The sequence below is a fragment of the Protopterus annectens genome, chromosome 2.part2 (assembly GCF_019279795.1).
Source record: "Protopterus annectens isolate FY-2018-M chromosome 2.part2, PAN1.0, whole genome shotgun sequence".
NCBI classification, from domain to species: Eukaryota; Metazoa; Chordata; order Ceratodontiformes; family Protopteridae; genus Protopterus; species Protopterus annectens.
Window position 1 is genome coordinate 228,153,512 of NC_056730.1, and position 27,500 is coordinate 228,181,011.

Sequence of the window (27,500 nt, forward strand, 5' to 3'; positions counted from 1 at the left end):
CACTTAATGTGTGTTTTTTTTTTTTTTTTTAAAACAGTATGTTCCTTTTATATACATATGTATGTATGTATAAAGCTCTCTGATCTTGTAGCCCAGGCAGGTATGACCCTAGCCCTGAGTTCTGCCATCCTGCCATCACCCAGAATGTTACCACAGTACAGGGACAAAATGATTGACTTCAACAATTGGCTAAGCTTCTGCTGTCATTCTAAGGGAATCCAGTATCTGTCTGCCTGGGATGACATGACTGACAGACCATGATTCTTTGCCATATATGGCCTGCACTTGTCACCCTTGGGATCCAAGATACTGGCTGAACCAAGCCCTATAGTGCCATTTTAGGCAAGGTTCGAATGATAAATTCACCACTGTAACAGGTACAAGCAAGCAAAAGCTGAGAGTAATGCTACTCGATGCTAGAAGTCTAAACCTCAAAATACACTCATTCGAGGAACTACTCAAAATGGAGAACATCGACATCTGTGCAGTAACAAAGACCTGGTTCAAGGCTCCAGGGAGCACCCATGCATTACCAGGCTATAATGGTTTACTATTGTTTGTGCGAATGACATTTTATCGGCTGCAATTTGCCGAAAAACAGAATGTTGACCGCACAAGCACTTTTGCACCAGATAGGCGACTCCACTTATGTGAATGCAAAACTGCATTCGTATAAGTGGAAATCGACTGTCTGCATGGAGATCACGGTATAGTGGGGCGTGGAAATTTATCCACATCCCCACTGTAGTGCGATCTCGGAGTTAGAATATATAAGTAGGGGAGGTGTAGGGGGTGCAGGGGAGCTTGCCCCCCTGCAAAAACATGATAAATATACAGGAGTTTGATTTACATCAGCTCCTACAGAGCTATCACTGGTGGTTTTGACAACAATGTTGAATCAAATGCGTCGGGAATTTGGTTCGACATTGTGTAAGTTATTTTTTTTTACTTTCGGTATTACCATTAGTTTATTTGAATGGAAAATGCTTTTCCATTCGAATAAACAATAGCAAACCGGCTATAATTCATACTACACCTTTCGGCCACCTAACCTGGACTGAAACACTAAAGATGGAGGTGTGTCCATATTCATTAAGGATATCCACACCTCTAGGCTATTTGCTCAGCATAATGCATCCGAGATTATCCAAGTAAAATTAACTCTGGGCAAGACCTCAATTCAAATTGTAGCTTGCTACAGATCCCCCACAATGCCCCAGGATTCCCACTCCTCATTTCTTGATACACTGGAAAATATTAGGCTACAACCCAACACCCTAATAATGGGTGATTTCAACTACCCCACCATTAACTGGGAAAACTACTCATGTACCAACTCTTTTCCTCAATGTCTTCTGGAATTCGTAAATTCCAATGGCTTGGATCAACTTATCCACTCCCCCACCAGGGGCAGCAATATCTTAGACCTGGTCATTACTAACATGAGTGACTGGTATTCCATACCAGAGGTCAATTTCTCGTTGGTCAGATCTGACCACAAGCTAATCACCTAGACATCCACATCCTGCCCCCACCCCCCATTAGGGAAACCACCGTAAAAAATTTCTCCAAAGCCAACTTCACGCTTCTCAAGACAGAAGTGGCAAATTTCATGACACCCATGTAGATGGACAGTAGAGGTAAGACTGTTGAATCCTACACAAATGCACTTTATAAACACTTACACAAGTGCATGGATCATGCTATCCCTAACAGAACCAAAATGCTATCCTCCAAAAAAGGAAGTTAATCTGGTGGTCCTCTGCCATAATCAAACTCTACAACAGAAGCAAGAAACTATTGCAAAAAAGAGTAAAATCCCATGATTGGAGGAACTCCCTGCTCAGCCTCATTAAGAAGCTGAGATCCCTCATAAAATTCTCCAAAGCTAGTTATGAAAACAAAATCGCCACTGATTCTAAAGACAACCACAAAGAATTCTATAGCTATGTCAAGAATCTCAATGGCAACACTCAGATCTGCTTTGAATTACAGAACAATAGCACTAAATATAAGAACCAACTGATATTGCCAACATCCTGGCAGATAGGTTCAGTGCTAACTTTACCCCCCTCTCACCCCCTAAAGGGTCCTTCTCTATACCGGAAGAATGCAAAGTTCCTGTAATCACAGCTGCACAGGTAAAAACCACACTCTCTAAAGCTAAGAACACAGCATCCATGAGACCTGACAACATCCCAGGCTGCGTTCTACATGAACTACAGAACGAATTGGCACCCCACCTAAGTACCATGTTCAATCACAGCCTCACCTGGGTCTATATTAGATCACCGAACTTTCAAAATTTCGAGTGTTCTAATATCGACCCCTTTTCAGCGAATGCTGAAAATATCGAAGAAACAGAAAACCAAATTTTTTCCTAGGGAAAGAATTCAGTTGTTCGTTTCTGTTGCTTCAGTATTTTCAGCACTGTGGTGGAATGTTACAGCTTGGGTTCAGGTAAGCGTGCAATTTTGTGGACATGAGGGTTAGGGTGGGTTAGGTGAGTTAGGGTGAAGGCACGGATCAGGTAAGTGTGTGATTGTGTGGACATAAGGGTTAGGATGGAGTAGGTGAGTTAGGGTTAGGGCATGGGTGAGGTGACTGCAATAATGATGGACCTTAGGGTTAGGGTTTTGGTTAAGGTAAGTGGATAGGTAGTGGTTTATGTATAGTTTAGTGTAGGGTTAGGTGTAAGAGTTTAGGTGTATGTGCGTGGATTGCTGTTTATTCGGTGTGCTTGTGTTGTGTGTATGTGTTTTGAAACAGACATTTTTTCCCTAGGAAAAAATTTGCTGTTCTGTATTTTTGATGTTTTAAATTTTCGATTAATAGGGTTTGATATTAGAACACTCGAAATTTTGAAAGTTCGGTGTTCTAATATAGACGTCCTCACTTCAGGCTTTGTGCCCACTGAATGGCACACAGCAATGGTTATCCCACTCCACAAAGGGGAAGCCACCATGGACCCCGGGAACTACCACCTCATTAGCCTGATGAGCCTGGCCTGCAAGGCCATGGAACGTATCATCATGAAACTTATAAACAAAGACATTGGTAATCTTCAAACTCTGGACCCCACCCAGTTTGGGTTTGTAAAAGGCAGATCATGTCTCCTAAACCTGACAGACATCTTTGAAGCAGTCACCAAAGCCATAGACGAGGGTAAGGTGGTTCACATGGCCTATCTAGATCTCGCCAAGGTTTCTGACACCATTACCCACTCTGGAATTATAGATAAACTCACTAAACTAGGTATAAAGCCCTGTGTCACAAGATGGGTTGCCAACTGGCTCACTGACAGAACCCACACTGTGAAAATAGCAGACTCCAAATCCAACTTCAGACCAGTGACAAATGGAGTACCACAGGGTTCAGTTCTGGTTCCTCTCCTGTTTGGTATCTACTTCTCTGAAGTACAGGCTAACAGAGAAGGTCTTTGGCTAACAAAGTTTGTAGATGACTGTAAATTAGGAGCCATAATCAAAATGCCTAATGATGTGGTCATCCTACAAAAGGGCCTCACTGAGACAGATGCCTGGTGTCAAAGCCATGGCCTCAAGATGAATGCCAAAGGGTTCATTGTCATCCCGTTTGGTAAAAACTCTGCACCGATGAAGTACCACATAAGCGGTAGTCTACTTAACACCGAAAGTATGATAAGAGACCTTGGGACACAGGTGGACTGTAGTCCCTCCTTTGATAATCACATCGCCACCATAGTCAAGAAAACCTTCTACGTGGCACACCTCATCACAGAAGGTTTCTCATCCAGGAAAAAAGAGGTCATTTTTCCCCTCTACTCATCACCTATTATAGAGTAGAATGCCCCTTTTGGTATGTACCTCACAAGCCATCTACAACAACTGGAAAGGCTGCAGAAATACCTCACAAAGAGGATTACCAGCCTCAAACAGATGACCTACGCAGACCTTCTCAAAAAACTCCAGCTTTACTCCGTTGCATATCACCTACTCAGAGGCAATCTCTGCTTAACATACAAAGCTATGTCAAACCCAGAGCTGTTGGATATGCTCCACTTAAAGAAATCCCAATCCCTCTGGGCTACATGCTCTAGGGACCTAAATCTTGTCACCAAAATAAACAGAACATGTTGGAGGGATAGATTCCTGTCCCAGAGACTTTCCATACTCTGGAACAAACTAACTGTCTATATCAAACAAAGCTCCTCATTATCACTCGTCAAGACAAATCTTGATGACTGGATGGGATATAGGAAATTCACCCCGGGGATCACTTATGTGGCTCTGCTCGACAGGGGCACAGGAAAATAATTTTCTTGGTTGACAAAGGCCAGGGTACATTTTTTTGGCTAGGCTTATATAGGCTCTAGGGCCAATAGCCTAGTACTTACCTATGAACCTATGATTATATGTGTGTGTATATGTGTATATATATATATATATATATATATATATATATATATATATATATATATATATATATTATATGTGTATATATATATATATATATATATATATATATATATATATATAAATATGGGTCTACTTCAGATGAGCGAAAACTCATAAGAACGAATCCATCATGACTGAGATGAATCCAAAAAAACTGCACAAGAATGAAAATTTAAAATCCAGAATTACACATAATCGAACACTGCTCCCAGGATGTCTCTGACCAATAGATCAACCAATCTCCTTATTAAAAGCAAAGTGCAAGCCTTCCAGTATATTACATTATAAATTAACTCACCTTACATTACAATCACAAAGTCCCACAACTGACACTTCCCATAACTCTTTACGAACTTAAAGAAACAGTACCTAAACATTGCACTGGAAACATACCGTGCATTCCAATCTAACCACAAGTAAGAAATAAAAGACTGCAAACATTTTTAGGCCTTTGTTTTTGCAGGGGGGCAAGCCCCTTTGCATCCCCACACTTCTCACACATTAAATATACCATCTCTGAGATCGCACTTACACATAAGTAGCTTATATTGGATTATGTGTGATTCGGGATTTTAAATTTTATTCTTGTGCAGTTTCATTGATTTCATCTCAGTCATGTCACAGTCATTCTTATGGGTGTTCGCTCATCTGAAGTAGACCCACATATACATATATACTATACATAAAAGAGAGAGAGAGAGATGCAAGGAAATTTATTTGTTTATCCACTTTATGCAGTTGAATCCTCCCCATGCCCAAACACCACAGCTCTACACACAAATGCAATCCCACCTACATACATACACACACACACACACACACACACACACACACACACACACACACACACACACACACACACACACACACACACACACACACATGCATACATGAGCACTTTTACACTTTAAAAACAAGAAGTCTGAACAAAACCAAATATAAACAGGGGACAAAGGCCCAGCAACAGGGACAGATTTTAACTACTGCTCTTGTAAACTTAGAAAGATGTTAGAATTAAGCAATAACCAATGAGTGGTTGTGGGTATATGGGGATTTACCTGCAGCTGACATGGTTTGATCATGAGGGCAAAATACGTGATTAAAAAGCAAACCATGGGTAAATCTTCATATAGCCACATCCATGAGTTGGTTATTGGAAATATAGAATGGCATTATTTAAGAAAGAAATTGCTTACCTTTCTTAAATAATGTCTTTGTATAATGATGTTGTAGTGTTCCTCCAAGTTGTTTCCATGTTCTTCCACTTTTGTTGATGTATTGCCCATAGATTCATAGATTGTTACTAGGCTAACAACCTGGGGAACCTTTCTAAGCCTATTGAAGTTTTTCTGAATGAAAAATTATGTCCTGTATCCAAATAACACATTGACGGCCAGACATTTATAACCTACATCTATCCACAATGGACATGGGTGCCAGGCGCAGTGCAGATTTCCTAGTCTCCATCCACTGGTCTAGGTTGCACTTAATTGGGTAATAGATTAACTCAGCTTCACATGGATGGGAAGCCTTTTCCATAGTAGGGGCAGACTCTAGGACACATATCTGTCTCTCCATCGTGTTCTGTTTAAGTCATAGGCAGAATTCAGGTCCCTAGACCTTGTATTGGGAGATTTGCATAATGGTTAAGGTGCTTACCTTAGAAACACAAGGTGCAGGGTTTGATTCTGACATGGGGTAATTGGCTAGGCTTAAAATGGCCCATAAGGGTAGTTAGCCTAGTAGTAACCTATGAGCCTAATCCTATGAGCCTATGAGTATTTCTGCACTGTTTGACTTACGAATATTCAGGAGATACATAAGTGTGGCATGGTAACTATCACCCCATAAGCCTGACTAGCCTGGTCTGCAAGGCTATGGAGCGCATCATCATGGAACTCATTAACAAAGACATTGGGAACCTCCAAACACTTGACCCGACCCAGTTCGGCTTTGTTAAGGGCAGATCATGCCTACTAAACCTGGTTGACTTCTTCAAGACAGTCACCATGGCCATAGACGAGGGAAAGGTGGTTCACACAGCCTACCTTGACCTCACTAAGGCTTTCGACACCATTCCCCACTCAGATATTACAGAAAAACTCACCAGCTTGAACATAAACCCCTACATCATGAGAGGGGTTGCCAACTGGCTTACAGACAGAATTCACATGGTAAGAATAGCGGGCTCCAGGTCTGACTCTAAACCAGTCATAAGTAGTGTCCCGCAAGGCTCGGTCCTGGGACACCTACTGTTCAGCATATACTTCTCAGAAGTACAGGCAAACACAGGAGCATTATGGCTGACCAAATTTGCCGATGACTGCAAACTGGGAGCCATAATTGACTCTCCAGCTGACGCGGACATCATCCTAAAGGGACTTACTGAGATGGACACCTGGTATCAAAGTCATGGCCTCAAGCTAAATGCCAAGAAATGCATAGTCATCCCATTTGGGAAAAACAAAACGCCCACAAATTACCACATAGGTGGCAGCCCCCTTAATACAGAAGAGGTAATAAGAGATCTGGGGACCCAGGTAGACAGTAATCTCTCCTTTGACAATCATATTGCCAAAGTAGTTAGGAAATCCTTCTATGTGGCCCATCTAATTACTAAAGAGATCGCATCTAGAAATAAGGAGGTTATAGTGCCCCTCTACTCGTCACTCATCAGACCCATCATAGAGTACAATGCCCCATTTGGGATGTACCTCATAAGACACTTCCAATAGTTGGAAAGACCACAAAAGTACCTCACCAAGAGGATTGCTGGCCTCAAACATGTGTCCTATGCAGCCCAACTGAAAAAACTCCAGCTGTACTCAATGGCATATAGCTTACTCAGAGGTGATCTCTTCCTGACTTACAAAGCCATGTCCAACTCAGAATTGATGGACATGCTCCACCTAAAGAAATCCAAGCCACTGTGAGCCACTGGCTCTAGTGAGCTAAACCTCACCACAACAATAAATAGAACATGCTGGAGGGATAGATTCCTGTCACAGAGATTCCCCATGCTTTGGAACAAAATTCCAAACTTCATTAGGTAGAGCCCCTCACTAACACTCTTCAAGAGAAACCTTGACGAGTGGATGGGTAACAGAAAATACACCCCTGGGATCACATCATTGGCTCTGCTTGACAGAGGATCAGTTAATTAACCAATGGGGTGGCAAAAGCTGACACACTCTGGCTAGGCTTACAAATGCCCTCGGGCAGATAGCCTAGTACCTACCTATGAACCTATGAACCTATTTTTGGATGCCTTGTAAGCCAGACATAGATCACCCCTCAGCAATCTATAGGAGAACTGAGTACAGGGAGAGGGATTTAAGGTGCCATGTGTAAGCTGGTCAGGTATATACTGAAAGCAGCACTGTGTTCTATGACTGGTCTGAAAAGGGCAGAGTACAATGGGACAATGACCTCTTTGGCCTAGATTCCATGCACTTACTTACAAGTTGCACAACATAAAAAGATTTTCACCACTGTGCCCATGTCATGATTGAAAATTTTCTTACATGCAGGAGTCAACACCTGTTGAATTATTCAGCTAGTAATGTTATGGCCAACTATGAAACACACAAGTTGATTGTTGTGAGATTTGAACCCCTTACCTATCTAACTACGCAAATACAGAGGACCCAGTACTTAACACAGGCACCTCCACATGCACGTGGGACCTTATGTTTCGATGCTTGCATAGTACATTAGTGCTGTTGAAAACAAGCAATTGAGAAAAGAAGATCTCCATTGCTTTTTTTACTATAAAATCTGGACAGTTTAGAGGCACAAAAGTCTTCTAAGACAGGGCAGAAATACAAAAAAAATTAGGTATGTTTCTTTAGTTTTTCCAGAACGTACTAGATTTTTCTTGTAATTTTTCTTTCCTCCATACATACCCCTCAACTGCTTTGCTCAAGAAATGTGGACAAAGCCTTAAATAATAGGGACAAAGGCCCCAAAATAGGGACCAACTGTAAATGCTGCTCTTATAAACTTAGAAAGCTGCTAGAATAACAAAATTTGTATTAGCATGCATTATCTGAAGGATATTATGTCTGTTTATGCTAACTGCATTTTAAAACTTGAAAAGAGACCACGGCTCTGTCTCTTGTGAGTCAGACAGAAATTGTCCCCACCCTCCTACACAGTTACTGTTGTGTTCTTAAACACCACTGTCTTTCTAGTTGCTTGGCCCTTATGTTAATTTGACCATATATTTCATTCCCTCTCTGCTTTTACTGGCTGTTGTGAGTATCATTTTGTGAAATCACTTCCCTTCAACTATTTAAATTTTTTGGCTGTCCTACTGTATTCCATAATACCAGAATATAAAAGTGACCCCCTCCTTTCAATCTATCTTGCTGTTTTAAAAATAGTGACTTTCCACTAAAACTTAACTTTTTAGATAGGTAAAACTTAAGTTACCTACTTTCACATCTAACTCCTCTAGTGCACACTGCAGTGATTAGGATAAACCATTTTTTTCATCTAACATTTAAGAATCTATTGCAAGACCACCAGTTATTGGAGAGCCCAGATTCTGCCTCTCAGTAGTCATCTTGGGATTAGTGCTTCTGTTTTCTCCTGGTGAGAGGAGGAGTGCAGTTACATTATTTCCTGGAGACTGTTGATCACCAGAAAGCTTACTAACTGCTTTATAGGTGACAGCTTGGAATCTGTGCTTATATTCTGATCCTGGTGAGAGTTGGACCAGAGTGCGTTGATTCCTGATGCTTTCTGGTTGGAGAGGCAGTGTCTGTGCTTAACATACCTGATTGGTCTGGTTGCTATTCAAGGCATCTACCAGAAGAAAGCTACAAGCCTGCAGACTCTTGCAGCATCTGGGACAAGACTGTGGATCACCAAACAGGCCATGGCCTGCTTCTCTTCTTGGGAATGGTGCTAACATTTTGCTTCTGGTGAGAGAAGAAGCAAAGAAGTATTGTATCCACCAGAGTGAAGCTGTGCTGAGAACAGCATTAGTAGTAGCCAGACATTAGCCATTTATGTGACTTCCCCTCTTTTAATCATTCTTGACAAGCTAATTCTTTATTTTTCAGTAAATACTACTTGATTTATTTCTAACTTCAGAATATCTGTCTAAATACGTCATCCTTAAATTTTCAGGGTCTACATATTAGTTTCCACCAAGTGTTTAGCAGTCCTCTGTACAGACTCAGACACCTTGAGTAACATTTTTCCTGTAAAAAGAATACACAAGAAAACAGCTCCAGTATTTAGTAATAATGGCTATCCCTCCTGGCATGTTTAAAGGTCAGTTCATTGTGCTTCCTCCTATTAACCTGGTGAACTCGGGCATTCTGAGACAGTGCAGCAAGTGCCTCATGTACACAGACAACCTTCTCCTCTTACCTCCCAACACTCAGACTTGTGACAGATGTACTTATATATCCAAACTGGAAGCCATGCAGTCTCAAGCCAAGACCAATAGCTGGTCAAGACGAGAAGGTCAACACCTGCACCACACCATATGCAACACATACCCCTCCAGAACACCCAACATCACAGCTCTCACACAAAAACACAAACCACACACCCACCTTCATGGAGGCTATCAATAGAAATCTCCCCAAACAGAAGAGACCTCCAAGGGAGAAATGCACTCGACCACCACAACATAGTACAAACCACAAGACATACAGCTCACCTACACAGTGTGCCCCTCAAATTAAGCCCCTAAGGCAAAACAGCTTCCCCAATACACTAATCATAGGAGACTAAACAGTGAGCCACACTGATGTCCCACTCACTAGGTTGAATAAGGAAAAGGTAATAGTCAGCTGTCTATCAGGTGCCAGAATCCGACACATAACACATGCAATCAGGTCACTCCACAACAAGTACAAGTATGACTCTGTCATTGTCCATGTGGGTGTGAATGACCTGAAATGGTACATGAAAAGAGACATGGAGGAGCTCTCTGATTATGCAGCCCAGGCAGGTATTACCGTAGCCTTGAGCAGCATCCTACCGTCTCCCAGGATGATACTGCAGTACAAGCAGAAAATAATTGACTTCAACAATTGGCTAAGTTTCTGGTATCATTCTAAGGGGATCCAGCATCTGTCTGCTTGGGATTACATGATTGACAGATCTCCATACTTTGCCAGAGACGGCCTGCGTCTGTCACCTCTGAGTTTCTGGATACTGGCTAAGGCACTTGCCACCCCCATAGTGCCTTTTTTAGGCAATGTTCCTCAGACCAAATTACCACTAACAGCTATACATAAATGCATTCTGACGGTCATGTTGCTCAATGCTAGAAGTCTAAATCTCAAGATGCACTTGCTCAAAGCACTCCTCAAAAGGGAGAACATTGACATCTGTGCTGTAACAGATACCCGGTTTAAAGCAGCAGAAACAATCCCTGCAGTACCAGGCTATAACTCATTCCAAACCTTTCAGCCATAGAACATGGACCAAAGCACCAAAGGCGGTGGTGTCTCCATATTCATAAATGATATGCACACCTTCAGACTAGTAGCCCAGCATAATTAACCTGAGATACTTCAGGTACAACTAACACTGGGTAAGACAGCAATTTAGGTTGTAGCTTGCTATAGGTCCCCAACCATGTCCCAAGACTCTCACTCCATGTTCCTAAGCACCCTGGAAACTATTAGGGTCCAACTCAACACTCTCATACTATGTGACTTCAACTACCCCGCCATCAACTGGGAAAACTGCTCATGCACCAATACACTGGCCCAACGCTTCCTGCAATTCATCAATTCCAATGCTCTGGACTGGCTCATTCTTATCCACACTAGAGGAAACAACATCCTTGACCTGGTTTTAACTAACATGGACAACTGTTGCTCTAGACCAATAGTCAATACCTCCTTGGTTAGATCCGACCACAAACTAATCCATAGAATTCCACATCTCACCCACACCCCCTGCAAAGGTAACCACCAAGAAAAACTTCTCAAAAGCTGACTTTGGGCTGCTAAAAACAGAGACAGCTAACTTTACGGCACCCATGTCAATGGAAAATAGATGCATGACTGCCGAATCATTCACCAATGAACTGCATGAACACATACATAAATGCATGGAACTAGCCATACCCAAAAGAAGCAAGACATTCTCCTCCAAAAAAGGAAGCCAATCTGGTGGTCCTCTGTCATTAATAAACTCTACAACAGAAGGAAGAAATTGTTGCAGAAAAGGTTAATGTCCCAAAGACTGGAAGAACTCCCTTATTACCCTCAAAACAAAGTTGAGATGCCTTATCAAAACCTCTAAAGCCAGCCATGTAGGCAAAATTGAGGCAGACACTAAAAATAACCACAAAACCTTCTATAGTTATACCAAGAATCTCAACGGCAATATCCAGGTTTGCTCTGAGTTACTGCACAATGGTACCTCCTATACTGAGCCAACAGATATTGCCAACATACTGGCTGACAGATTCACTGCCAATTTTACCCCCCCCAGACCAATCACAATACCGGAAGAATGCCAGGCACCAGCATTACTGCAGCACAGGGTTAAGCTACATTGTCCAAGACAAAGACTACAGCTTCCATGGGACCCGACAATATCCATGGATGTGTTCTACATGAACTATAAAGTGAACTGGCATCACATCTGTGTGCCCTATTTAATCACAGCCTCGCCTCAGGCTTTGTCTCTATCGAATGGCACAATGTCACAGTCATCCCTCTCCATAAAGGGGGAGTGACTACAGACCCTGGGAATTATCAACCCATTAGCCTGATGAGTCTGATATGTAAGGCTATGGAGCGCATCATCATGGACCTAATTAACAAGGATATAGGGAATCTCTAATCTCTATATCCCATGCAATTTGGTTTTGTGAAAGGAAAGTCATGCCTGATCAACCTGTTTGACTTCTTTGAGTCAGTCACCAGAGCTGTGGATGAGGGCAAGGCAGTTCATACAGCCTATTGTTATCTGGCCAAGGCCTTTGATACCATTCCCCATTCAGGAATTATTGATAAGCTCACCAAACTAGACATCAATCCCTATATCACTAGGTGGGTTGAAAACTGGCTCACACATAAAATCCACAATGGGAACATAGCAGACTCCAAGTCAGACTGCTGACCAGTCATGATTGGAGACCCACAGGGATTGGTCCTGGGTCCTCTCCTGTTTGGCAGCTACTTTTCAGAAGTCCAGGCCAACATGGAGGGACTCTGGCTGACCAAGTTCACAGATGAATGCAAACTGGTAGCCATTATTAACTCCCCAAGTGATGTAGACATCCTCTAGAAAGGCCTCACTGAGACCAGTGGCTGATGTTAAAACTACGGCCTTAAGCTTAATGCCAAAAAAATGCATTGTCATCCCCTTTGGGAAAAACTCAATTCCCACTAATTACCACATTGATGGGAGTCCACTGAACACTGAAGGAGTTATAAGAGATAAGATGACATAGGTTGACAGCAACCTCTCCTTCGACCACCACATTGCCACTGTGATCAGAAAGTCCTTCTATATGGCACATCTCATTACCAAGGGTTTTGGATCCTGGAAGAAAGAGGTCATCATCTCTCACTACACTTCCCTCATTAGGCCAATCATTGCGTTATAATGCCCCATTTGGCATGTACCTCACTAGACACAAGCAACAGCTGGAAAGGCCACAAAAGTACCTCACAAAGAAGTTCCTAGGCCTTAAACACATGCCCTACATGGACAGACTCAAACAACATCAGCTATTCTCTATCTCATATTGTCTACTAAGAAGTAATCTCTGCTTGACTTACAAAGCCACGTCTGATCCATCTGTGTTCGAAATGCTACATCTTAAGAAATCCAAATCCCTCTACATCACACACTACAGAGACCTAAATTTCATTACCACAATCAACAGAACATGCTGGAGGGACAGTTTCATAACCCAGAGACTGCCCATGCTCTGGAAAAGACTTCCCAAACATGTCAAGTAGAGCACCTCAATGGGCCTCTTCAACAGAAATCTTTTTGAGTAGATGGGAAATAGGAAGTTCACTCCAGGTATCATGCCAGTGGCTCGACTTGATAAAGGCAGTGGGAACTAACATTGGGCAGTACAATGCAATATCACTTCTATGGGCTAGGATTTTAAAGGCTCCAGGGCCATTAGCCTAGTACACACCTATGAACTTATGAAACTCAAATGTGTGGCATTATTTAGTAAATTCTCTCCTCAGTGATTTGTTAGATAAAACACAAATCTTATAAGGAACAGACCAAAATACAAGGCAAAATTCTAGACATTCTGTGAAAACTGGACAGTTGAGAGGTATGCCTCCCTGGCATGTATGAAAAGAAGAACATGTGGTTGTTCACTGGTACTTTTGCAACTAGACTTTTTTCAATTTTATATGATTGACTTACAATAGGTACATTGGTTGGCCTGTCCAATCAGCATGCTCATTTCTGAATAGTAATGACCTATCATTGGATGACTGCCTTTGTAATAGCATGCATGTTTTGAATGATATTAAGTTTGATACTCAAATGTATGTCATTATTTACTAATCTTAAACTTCAATGACTTTCCAGAAAACCACAAATTTTATGAGGAACAGACTACAAATGTGAGTAAAAATCTGGACATTCTGAGAAATGTGCACTTTAGAGGTATCACTTACATCCACATGAACATACAGACACACACAAATACACGCACACACATATAGACACACACATATGCATAGACAAGCATATTATTGTTTATCACAAATACAACTTCACCTTCATTTCAGTGACTGATTAAAAAGATACTACAAGAGGCATGAATTCCCTACAGAAAAAAAATTCAGAACCAGTGATGTGAGGATTGTTGACTTATACACTTTATGCAGTTATGTCTGTGCTTATTCTTCTATAAGTCATTCATTTGGCTGTGTAAATTTTCATGTCAATTTTCTGGTTCAGGGCTGAGTAGAGTGTGGGTTATCATTCACCTATCATGCATAGCCAGTATTACAGTCAGAATGGACCTCACATAGTAATCATTCACCTGTTATACACAGCCAGTACTACAGTCAGAATGGAAATCACATAGTAATCATTCACCTGTCATGCACAGCCAGTACTACAGTCAGAATGGACCTCACATAGTAACTGTTATAAAAGGAAATGCTGCCAGCCCAGCTATCTGGAATTTTGTAAATAACTACATGTCATTTGTGAATATTAATATGATTTATATAGAAGTGTGACAGAAGGAGATATGCCAGCACAGCTATCTGGAATTTTGTAAATAGTTATATGTCATTTGTGAATATCAGCAGGATACAATTGCTTGTGTTACCACTATATTAATTGTATGTTGTGTGTATATCAAACTGCTGCTACAGTAGTGTGTGTGAAAAGGGTTTTTACAGTACTGAGCTTAGAGGTGTGACCACAGTATACCCTGCTGGATTAGAACAGATATATATATATATATATATATATATATATATATATATATATATATATATATATATATATATATATATATATAACTATTATAACTGCGTAAATGTATATGTTTTAACAGTGGGAACTGGCATTTAGAAGGTTAACTTGCAAAACTTCAGGAAAATATTTGAAATTAAATTGTTTTATAACCACGTAATAAAAGAGATGGTTTCAATGCAGCACAGAGACAGGATTTTAAAATTAGGTAGCCTTCTGAATTGTTTTGTAAGTGGTTTATTGTTTTATGTCTTCCAGCAGTTGCGAACATCTAAAGGCTATTTATTTTCACATGAAGATGCTAAATGTTAGCAGTTTCTAGCAATGTTTTTCCCCCTGGGAAAGTCAGGTGACAAAAAGTGATGTCATGAGAATTTGATTTTAGAACTCTCTGAGCAAGAGAGAGAGAAAAGGGCATTTTGTGTTTGTCTTTGACCTGACAACATCTGCTCACCACCTCTGCGCTTGTCTTGCTGTAAGTAAGTTAAGTAGGGTACAGTTCTGTCCTGCAATTTTGTTTTAAATATTTCCTGTGATTTTGAACTCTGATGTCACTGTGAATTCATATTTAGTGTTGACTTGTTCTTATATTATTTATTATTAAATACATTTAAACCTTTCAGTTGTGGCTGGTCTGTTTAGAAATATTTAAGCTCTTAGAGTACTTGCATATCTATTTGGTGACACTGTACAGGCCACTCCTAATATCCTGGCTCTTGGTCAAACTACCATTTGGATTAATAGTATCATTATACAGTAAGATTAGACACCCTTTTCTAAGGGCCTGAAAGTATCTAATAAGAAGTGGCTGCTGGCAGTGGAAACTACCTTATTTTCTGGGCAGAAGGGGGCATAGCTAGTAAACTTGTGGCAGCCTTTCCCAGGTGTGTGTGTGTGTGTGTGTGTGTGTGTGTGTGTGTATATACATAAATCAAACCTCATAGTGTGTGTGTGTGTGTGTGTGTGTGTGTGTGTGTGTGTGTGTGTGTGTGTGTGTGTGTGTGTGTGTGTGTGTCAGCTCCTTGGGCAGGGACACAAAGCACTGGCTGGACAGAGAGAGTGCTGGAGGTCTTGGTTTGGCCACTCAGCTGAGATTTCAATCCTATTAGCTGTGCCAGTGGTGAGACGTATTGGGGATCTGGAGAAAGAGGAAGAAACCAGCCCCAGACTGACTGTGGTTTCTGTGTACTCTTAAGGGAAACTGCACTTTACTGTGTGCGTACTTATCACCTTCCCAGTGTGTACGTACCTTCCACTGTTGCCAGTGGTGAGGGCTGAGGATTCTTGATTACTGGGCCAGTGCAGGGTCATCACAGTATTCATTCACCTGCCATACACAGCCAGTACTACAGTCAGAATAGACCTCACATAGTAATAATTCACCTGTCATGCACAACCAGTAATACAGTCAGAATCGACCTCACATAGTAATCATTCCTCTGTCGTGCACAGCCAGTACTACAATCAGAATGGACCTCACATAGCAATCATTCAGCTGTCACGCACAACTAATACTACAGTCAGAATTGACCTCAGAGAATGGACCTCACATAGAAATCATTCACCTGTCATGCACTACAGTAAGAAGTTTGCGTGGAGATATTCTTAGTGAATAAACATAGAGTATTACTTATCATATCTAAAATACATTAACATTTTCATGTCAAGTACTTTGAAAGTTGTTTTCCCATTCAGCTGTGTATTTGTACTGGAAAGTTTAAAGAACAAGCATGACACTGCAGTTTCAATCATTTAGGTGTTGAAGTACTTTCCACTCAGTGCAACTTAGATGCAAGAGTGCTTTTGTATTATGGGAAGACTGTGATGTTTGTAAGGACAGTGAGGTTAATTTACCAATTTGCTTATTTATTTGGATTGTTTATCATGAAAGATCATCTGGGAATTAAACTCCATTTTTGGTGGACAGTCATTGAGAAAAGCTCTGCTAATAGTTTATAACATACATAAGCAAGCAAACAGTGTAGTTAAATAAAATCATAATAGATGTGTGTTTCCTGAGAAACTGCAGAGAGCAGGTATATATTTTTTAACATTTTATTTCTGTGTCAAAGACAATACACAAGCTTGGAGTGCAAAAGGAAATATGGAATAGGACAGAAGAGGGACCTCGGCTATTTTCACTTAAGGCACCCATTTAACTACATATTATGCCGTAAAGTTAAACAGATGATAACTTACGCCTTGAGATACAAATCACTTCAAGGTAAATTTTCTATACTTTATGTGCCTGGTCTTTCTAGAAAGCTACAGTCTAGATACATAGTCCCTCCACTCTAAATTGTGGTTTTGGATTAAAATGAAAGACACACAAAGCTACTGAAAAGCGAATGGTTTCTAATACAGTTTGTTTTGTGAAATCTATAGAGATCTACAGTAATATTATATTGTCTTTAGTAAGTTGTGAAACTTGTGAATATCTGGGATAATTTATCTGGTTTTAAAGTGTGTGTAAGAACAGAGCATTGATTCCCCCTCTCTCTCCATTGCTGCTTACTTGAAAGCTATGGCACACGTTTTTATTACCATTCAAATGTGTACAGGCAGCACTGACTCAATATGCAGCTGCTTCCTTGAATACATTTCCAAAGCCAAGCAATGCTGCAATAAACCTGTTATGTCACTAGTATGTGTTTGAAAACATAATAGACTCTTTATCTTTCACAGACACTGGAAGTTTATAGGTTCATAGGTAGGTACTAGGCTATTGGCCCTAGGGACTATATAAGCCTAGCCAAAAGGTACCCTGGCTTTCGCCACCCAAGAAAATTATTTTCCTGTGCCACTGTTGAGCAGAGCCACATAAGTGATCCCCAGGGTGAATTTCCTATCTACCATCCGATCATCAAGATTTTTCTTGAAAAGTGCTAATGAGTAGCTTTGTTTGATATAGATAGGTAGTCTGTTCCAGAGTATGGGAAGTATCTGGGACAGGAATCTATCCCTCCAGCATGTTCTGTTTATTGTGGTGACAAGGTTTAGGTCCCTAGAGCATGTAGCTTGGAGGGATTGGGATTTCTTTAAGTGGAGCATGTCCAAAAGCTCTAGGTTTGACATAGCTTTGTATATTAGGCAGAGATCACCTCTCAGTACGCGATATGTGATGGAGTAAAGCTGAGGTTTTTTGAGCTGGTCTGCGTAGGCCAGCTGTTTGAGGCTGGCAATCCTCTTTGTGAGGAATTTTTGTAACCTTTCCAGTTGCTGTAGATGTCTTGTGAGGTACATACCAAAAGGGGCATCGTACTCTATAATGGGTCTAATGAGTGACGAGTAGAGGGGAACAATGACCTCTTTTTTCCTGGATGAGAAACCTTTTGTGATGAGGTGTGCCACGTACAAGGATTTCCTGACTACTGTGGCGATGTGATTATCAAAGGAAAGACTACTGTCCACCTGTGTCCCAAGGTCTCTTATCACACTTTCGGTATTAAGTAGACTACTGCCTATGTGGTAGTTCATGGATACAGAGTTTTTAGCAAAAGGGATGACAATGCACTTTTTGGCATTGAGCTTGAGGCTATGGCTTTGACACCAAGCATCTGTCTCAGTGAGGCCATTTTGTAGGATGTTCACATCTTTTGGAGTTTTGATTATGGCTCCTAGTTTGCAGTCATCTGTGAACTTCATTAGTCAAAGACCTTCTGTGTTAGCCTGTACTTCAGAGAAGTAGATACCAAACAGGAGAGGACTCAGGACTGAACCCTGTGGTACTCCACTTGTCACTGGTCTGAAGTTGGATTAGGAGTCTGCTACTTTCACAGTGTGGGTTCTTTCAGTGAGCCAGTTGGCAACCCATCTTGTGACATAGGGATTTATACTTAGTTTAGTAAGTTTATCTATAATTCCAGAGTGGGGGCTGGTGTTGAAAGCCTTGGCAAGATCTAGATAGGCTGTATGAATCACCTTACCCTCATCTACAGCTTTGGTGACCGCTTCAAAGAAGTTTATCAGGTTTAGGAGACATAATCTGCCTTCTACAAACCTGAACTGGGTGGAATCTAATATTTTACAGTGTATCAAGAAATAAGGAGTGGGAATCCTGGGGCATGGTGGGGGATCTGTATCAAGCTACAATTTGGATTGCGGTCTTTCCCAGAGTTAATTGCACTTGGATAATCTCGGATGCATTATGCTGAGCAACTAGCCGGGAGGTGTGGATATCCTTAATGAATATGGACATGCCTCTGCCTTTAGTGTTTCAGTCGAGGTTAGGTGGTCGAAAGGTGTGGTATGAATTATACCCTCGTAATGCAGGGGTACTTTCTGGAGCCTTGAACCAGGTCTCTGTCACTGCACAGATGTCGATGTTCTCCATTTTAAGGAGTGCCTCGAGTGAGTGCTATTTGAGGTTTTGACTTCTAGCATTGAGTAGCAATACCCTCAGATTTTGCTTTCTTGTACCTGTTATGCTGGTGAATTTGGAGATTACCAATCTGGAGTTTGGAGATTACCAATGTCATTGTTTATAAGATCCAAGTTTATGCAGACCAGTCACATCAGGCTAATGGGGCAGTAGTTTCCAGGGACAGTGGTGGCTCCCCCTTTGCAGAGTGGGATAACCGTCGCTGTGCGCCTTTCAGTGGGCTCATAGCCTGAGGTGAGGCTATAATTGAATATGGTACTTAGGTGGGGTGCCAGTTCATTCTGTAGTTCATGTAGAATGCAGCCTGGGATGTTGTCTGGTCCCATGGATGCTGTGTTTTTGGCTTTGGAGAGTGTGCTTTTTACCTGTGCAGCCATGATTACAGGAACTTTGCATTCTTCCGGTACAGAGGTGGGCCTTTTAGGGGATGAGAGCGGTGTAAAGTTAGTACTGAACCTGTCTGCCAGGATGTTGACAATATCAGTTGGTTCTGTATATTTAGTGCCATTGTGTTGTAACTCAGAGCAGATCTGAGTGTTGCCATTGAGATTCGTGACATAGCTATAGAATGCTTTGTGGCTGTCTTTAGAGTCAGTGGCGATTTTGTTTTCGTAACTATCTTTGGAAGATTTTATGAGGGATCTTAGCTTCTTACTGAGGCTGACCATGGAGTTTCTCCAATCATGGGATTTTACTCTTTTTTGCAACAGTTTCTTTCTTCTGTTGTAGAGTTTGTTTATGGCAGGGGACCACCAGATTGGCTTCCTTTTTTTGAAGGATAGTATCTTAGTTCTGTTAGGGATTGCATGATCCATGCACTCGTGTAAGTGATTATAAAGTGCATTTATGTAGGATTCAGCAGTCATACCTCTATTGTCCGTCAGCATGGGTGTCGTGAAGTTTGCCACTTCTGTCTTAAGAAGTGTGAAGTTGGCTTTGGAGAAATTTTTTACTGTAGTTTCACTAATGGGGGGTGGGAGACGGATGTGGATGTCTAGGGTGATTAGCTTGTGGTCGGATCTGACCAACAAGGAATTGACCTCTGGTGTGGAGCACCAGTTGCCTATGTTGGTAATGACCAGGTCTAGGATATCGCTGCCCCTGGTGGGGGTGTGAATATGTTGATCCAAGGCATTGGAATTTATGAATTCCAGAAAACATTGAGCACAAGAGTCGGTATATGAGTAGTTTTCCCAGTTATCGGTGGGGTAGTTGAAATCGCCCATTATTAGGGTGCTAGGTTGTACCCTAATATTTTCCAGTGTATCAAGAAATGAGGAGTGGGAATCCTGGGGCATGGTGGGGGATCTGTATCAAGCTACAATTTGGATTGCAGTCTTTCCCAGAGTTAGTTACACTTGGATAATCTTGGATGCATTACGCTGAGCAACTAGTCGGGAGGTGTGGATATCCTTAATGAATATGGACATGCCTCTGCCTTTATTGTTTCGGTCCAGGTTAGGTGGTCGAAAGGTATGGTATGAATTATACCTTGGTATTGCAGGGGAACTTTCTGGAGCCATGAACCAGGTCTCTGTCACTGCACAGATGTCGATGTTTTCCATTTTAAGGAGTGCCTCGAGTGAGTGAATTTTGAGGTTTTGACTTCTAGCATTGAGTAGCAATACCCTCAGATTTTGCTTGCTTGTACCTGTTATGCTGGTGAATTTGTCATTTGAACCTTGCCTAAAAAAGGCACTATAGGGGTGGCTAGAGCCTTAGCCAGTATCTGGTATCCCTGGGGCAACAGGTGCAGGCCATCTCTGGCAAAGCATCATGGTTTTTCGATCGTGTCATCCCAGGCAAACAGATACTGGATTCCCTTCGAATGATACCAGAAGCTTAGCCAATTGTTGAAGTCAATCAATTTGTCCTTCTACTGTGGTATCATTCTGGGTGATGGCAGGATGCTACTCAGGGCTAGGGTCATGTGAACATGTTAATCTTGTTAATCCTTATTAATCCTGCCTACTTTGGTTTTGTCTACCTGATAAAGTCATATCAACAAGTACCCTGGAATATCCTATAGAAAGTGCTAAAACAACCTGGGGTTTGTGTCAACAGAATAGAGTGACAGTGTGTTAAGAGAGCAAGAGTTAGGGAGAAGGGGATGATGAATGGGTAGAGTACACATCCCTACCCCAGTAGAAGATGTAAAGAGAAGAGGGGTGGGGTGGAAGGCTAGTGCAACATTGATCTACTCATACATATACAGTTAGGGTAATATAGCTACACAACTGTACTATGTTTATCACAGTCATCTTTACAGTACTGAGTTGAGAAGACTCCCAAAGTTTTACTTGGGAGTTTGTACAGCATTTTGGGCTGGGGATAGTAGGATCGGCAGAATGGCAGAGGCTCACCAAGCCCTGGCTCTGGATATTGTACTCAGCTGGTAATGCTTGCTGTAGGTGTGCATATAGGACCAAGTATCTGCTTCCAGAATGGTATGTGTAGGTGACCATTTTTGGAGTGCTGTAGTGGTAGCTTTCCTCTTGTTGAATGAGCACTGATACTGCTAGGAATCTGCTTTTCAGGGTGTGGCTAACAAAATGCAATACAGTGAGCTAGCCATTTGGAAATGGTTTATTTCCCGGTTTATTTCCCTGCTGATGTTCCATTTTACCTTCTGTAAATACTGTCAACAGCTGGTCATATCTGTTTGGAAATTTGAAAGATGAAAAATGAAGAAAACCTCTTTCCACATTACAGATTTAGGTCAGCTATACACCTGGCTGAGATGAGTGAGAGAAGCAGGGCTGTTTTGCAAGTAAGCAATTTTAGTGGTGTTGACACCTCTGGCTCAGAAGGTGACAGTGTTCATTTTTCCAATACATAATTTAGGTCCCAGGATGATGCAAGCTCTCATTTGGGTGGCCTAAGATGTAAGACCCCATTCAGGAATTGCTTCAGATGGCAGTGAGCACATGCAGTAAGGTAGTCCATACTGTATGGTCGAACTGCCATAAATAATACTGATTATCAGAATGTCAAAGTATGGAACATTGAACTGGTTTATCATCAGAATGCTAGTATTTCGTGGGATCAAGTGTTTGTCCTTTCCCCAATTTGGAGCAGTTTAGGAGTTTATATGTGTATAATATGTAGCAGATGAGGGCGGGGGGGGGGGGCTTGACCCCTTACAAAAATACTGCTGTTTGTTTTAGAAGCTTTTAAGGTTTTGCTATTTGATATTATGATAGTTTAACCATATGATATAGACCAGCAGGAGAGGATATGCGAAGTTAGACAGAAATAGCAGAAGCATGTAATTTTGCACTATTATAAGACAGTCTTTGTTTGTACAGGCTGAAGAGGTATTTTAGTACCTGTTCCTAGGTTTATTGGGTGGGCTGGAAGGGTAATGCAACATTGATCTATGAGAACATCTACAATTATTGTACTATAGCTACACAACTGCATTATGGTCATCTTACAAAAAAATTTGTAGTAGATGGAAAACCTTTTGCATTTTGTCACATATTATTTTGTAGTGCTCAGTTTTCTAGAATCCTTTAGTACTGATGACACAGTCTGTCAAAAGGATTGTCAAGAGAGAATCATTAGCCAATCATCCAAGCTGTCAATCTGAGTATGTTCATGTTGGATGGATGACAGTCCCCTTGTTCTGGATTATGAGGTCCATGAAGATGAAGAGTATCATAATTCCATGCCTGGCATTCCTTATTTGTGACTCAGATCCTGGAAAACTTCCCTTTTCAGCATCAATTCATTGGGATCTAAAGAGATCTTCTCCGACTGTATGCCAGCACATTGTTTTGACCCATGATATATGCATCTAGGCTAGTGAGGCCTAATTGATGAGCCAGTAGCCACAGTTCCACTGTTAATCTGCATAACTGGTAGTAATGAGTTCCTCCCCCGATCTCTCAACCACCCCTGTATGGGAGGAGTGTCCCTGTTTTCAGACCTGATTTACCTATGCATATAATGTACCTAATTTGGAGGTGTGTCCCAATTTTTAGCCCTAATTTGCCTCCCAATTTTTAGTCCTAATTTATCCCTTCATATGATTTTCTGAATCCCATTTACCAAATGTGACTTTTGAAGCTGTCTTGTATACAGAAAACCACACTACATGACCAACATACTAGTGGCACCAATAATTTAAAGAAAGAGGACACACATGTTACATCTCCCTTTTTTGAGAAGCAAAAATAAATAATCTGTTTTGGCTATTCAGGTGGAGTTTGGGTTTATTGGCCTGAATTTGTCCATTAAACATCTTAAAAAGAAAAAAAGTCCTGGGCATTCAGAATCGCCATTTAGGTGAGACACCTGATGTTCTTAAGGGTCATTTACATATATCCCATGTGTCTCTAATACAAGAGGTTTGAGGGATCACACAGTGGAAATTCTACTTTGGCTAGAATTTTCTTTTAGTTTTTACTATGTGGAGCTATGGGAAAAACAGAGTTCCTTTATTAACTTCATTTGTTTCCCTTTCTTTTCCAGTCCCTCAAACACCATCTCATCTGGGTGCCAAAAGAGAAGGTTCTTGTCTACTGAGGCATTTAAGGGCGTAGCTTAAACTTGGTCCGAGGTTGTGCTCTCAGCCAGGCACATCTCCTTGTGACAGACTCTGTAGCAGCTATGGTGCATGACGTATCCAATTTACATAGCCATATTTAAGTGAATTTCTAGACGCCGGGAGGCCTACACTGAACAATTCCTGGATGTCGTGCTGGAGGGTCTTATCTTGTATCCTCTATGCCTTACCTTTTATTTGTTCCTGGATTGACACAAGTTATTGTGTGAGTCTTCTTGCCAAATCAGTCTATGAGTCTATTCTCCCTATCAATCTACAAGATTATTGGTAATAGGTCCAGGTAATCCCATGGAGGATTCTAGATACACCACAGCTGGATCTACCACTGGGTTCTTACAGAGATGCCTCTGGGACTCAACCACCCTATAAAGGCAATCAGGATTTCTGGGGGCAGGGGAAAGGGAAATGGGTGCAGAGGTATGTCAGCAACGCAACATCCAAGACTTCATGGACTGAAGGTTTCACCAGGGGTCTAGGTGCTGGGAAGCTTAAGAATTTTCTATAATTAGGATAGGCCTGGGAAAATCCTTAGACTGCCAACTAAAGGAGTCCTTCATTATATGAAGGATATGCCCAAAACATACTTCCTCAGGGTGTGAAGTTGTGGACAAGGTGTTTTCTGATTCAGAATCCAAAACATTTGTTTGTGAAGATCCTCTACATAGGCAAGTTCTTCTAAATTTTCTTACTCCAAGCAATCTGAAAATCCCTCAGGGAATGAATCCCTTTTTTTTTTCCAAGGAAGGATTCTGGCACAGTTTCCCTTTCTAAGTAGGGCTGCCTGGACTTCTTGAAGTCCATGACTTGCATCAGCATGACTAGATCCAGTGGAGAGACCTGGGATGAGGATACAGGGGTTTTGGGCAGTGTTGACTTAAGCAAATCTACCTGTCTTTTATGTTGGGTATCTTGGCCTTGTTTGAAGCTGACAATTCCTTATGTCACTGGTGTGCAGGTGTGACCTTGATCGCATTCCTAGTTAATGTCTCAGAAATATTATCAAGGGAATTTTGCCTTCACTCTCAGTCACCAAAACTCTGGCATCAGAAGCTGTGGTCGGAAAAAATATTAATGTTTATGCTCTCATTATTGATGCACAAAAAGCATTTGATAGAGTTAATTTGAAATTTCTGTTAGATCTTTCATCATTCAATATACCTCAAGAATTTATTTTAACATTGCAAATATTATATAATAACCCATATACAACTTTATATATTAATAAAAACTTTTCTAAAAGAATACAAATTAAGAACGGAACTCGTCAGGGCTGTCCTTTATCCCCTATATTATTTAATCTATATTTAGAACCATTGTTTTTACATATTAAGCAAAATATATACCATAATGCCCCAATAGTTTATGGCACCAAGACATCTATGACTGCCTTTGCTGATGACCTCAATATTTATTGTATGAATCCAATTTCAGATACTAAAAAAATATTAAAAGCAGTGGAAGAATTTGCTGAAGTATCCAATTACAAGATAAACCTTAAAAAAAACAACTTATTTCCTTTGAAAACACCAAAACCTTTTTCTTTTTTACCATTGGTAGGACAAGTTAAATTGGAGAATAAGATAAAGTACTTGGGTGTTATCTTTTCTACAGATAACAGAGATTTCTATGTGAATAATGTCAAGTTGCTTTGGGATCAGATATTGTCCGATTTAAGAAGGAATAATCTGAAATTACCAACAATGGCAAAAGTTTCAATACATACAAAAGTTTCAATAATTAAAATGAATGTTACCTAGAATTTTGTACATTTTCAGAGCTACTCAAGTTTTGATCCCCAGGAAATTTTTCAAACAAATTCACATGGAATCGGCTAAATTTATATGGGAACCTAAGAAGACTAGAATATCATATGAAAAACTGATGACTCCAAAAAATAAAGGAGGCCTAGATCTACCTAATTTTGAAATGTATTACTTAATAATAAATTCTAACAGAATTTTAAGAATAGCTTACTATGAGATATCTAGTAATAAATGGTCACCCAAATGGGTAGTTATGAATCATAAACACGTTGTAAGTTTGAATATTAACCTGAAAACTTTACCTTTTTTAAGTAAAAATTCTTTTAAATTATTTTCTTTAATGGAGCATATTACAGTATATACAAGTCTAATACAAAAGCTTTTCCAATCATTAAATCTCTTACAGCATATGATGATTTTTCAACCCTTTCATAAGAACCCAAATTTGAAAATTAATAACCAATTAATAGATCTTAAAAAATATCCACTTATAATTAATCTAACTTTACTTGAGATATATCCATATCTTAACCATTCAGTTCATGATATGTTGCAGGGGATGAATCTTCCTAAATCTTACTTAATAATATTGAGAAAATTAAAGGATCTCTCTGTAAATTACTTCAAATACTTTAAAATTGAGGAAATGTTAACTAGTTGTTCAAATTTATGGTTAACTCTTAGACAAGATATCAAATTTATTACCTCTACAAGTGAACTGATAAAAGAGCTGAAATACCAAAACCAAATACTTTTGTCAAAATATTGGAAGGATAAAATACCATTGATAGAAGATAATAAAATACTAAAGGCAATTAACTTAACAATAAAATCAGTTTCTCTCCAAAAATTAATATTTACACAATTGATGATATTTAATAATGCCTACTATACACGCCTTAGCTTGCATAAATTCAACTCGAAAAACTTGCCCAAATGTCCATACTGTAAAGATCAAACAGCAGACCTCTTGCACATGTTCTGGAGCTGTAAATGTATTTACAAACTTTGGAATTCCTTAAAAGTCCAACTACAAAAGATGGGATATCAACATTCTACACTTTCTTAGGAATTCATGATTCTACATATTACTCCTAATAATTTGGATAGAACCCAAATGATTATATTTATGAATATTTTTTTTATTAATGAAACTTTATATAGCTACAAATTGGTTGACTCCATTTCAAACTTCGTGGGAAAACTTTAAAGGTTTAGCCATGAAACATATTCTAGCACATAAACTTTTAATTAAGGATAATAAAAGGAATATTAATAACCCGAAGGTGTGGGAACAAATTTTCAGCATTATATTAGCTTAATGGACTGAATTCAGCTCAACCCCAGGACATGCATACTTGATGTGAAAGTTGGTAAGAACAATTCGTTCTAATGATAGTAGATCTTTTGACTCTTGTCCTTACATGCTCCTTTCTTTTCTTCCTTGATTTTGTTTAACGGATGGAAGCATAATGTACATAGTTGGTAGTATGGGTATTATTAGCTTAATTTGGATATTACTTGTATTTCTTTTTCTTTGCTGTTTTCTTTATTGTATGGAAAATTGGTAAAATAATAAAGATTTATTATTGAAAAAAAAAAAGAAGCTGTGGTCTGCTTACAGGCTTCAGACCCAAATGTCATCAGTCTCATGTCAGGATATGAGGACTGGGCAGCATTCATGGCATCCACTGTAGGGGACATGTCAGCAGATTCAAGCCTAACAGGCATTGAACCAGGTGAGTGTAAAGGCATCTCACTTAAGTCTGAAATCTCAAGATGAGATGAGGAGTCAGACAAAGAAATGCCTTTGCCCATAAACACATCCTTATTTTTTTATGGATTTTGTCTTTTCCTTTTTCAGGATTATGGCCTGGGAAGAAGTCGACTGCACAGCA

The 27,500-nt window shown here is 40.3% G+C and overlaps 1 protein-coding gene across 1 annotated transcript in view; it reads right to left on the reverse strand.

Annotated features, from left to right (window-relative positions):
• FAM83B (family with sequence similarity 83 member B) overlaps positions 1-27,500 on the reverse strand; it is a 936,941-nt gene that overhangs the window by 191,516 nt on the left and 717,925 nt on the right. The window lies entirely within an intron of this gene.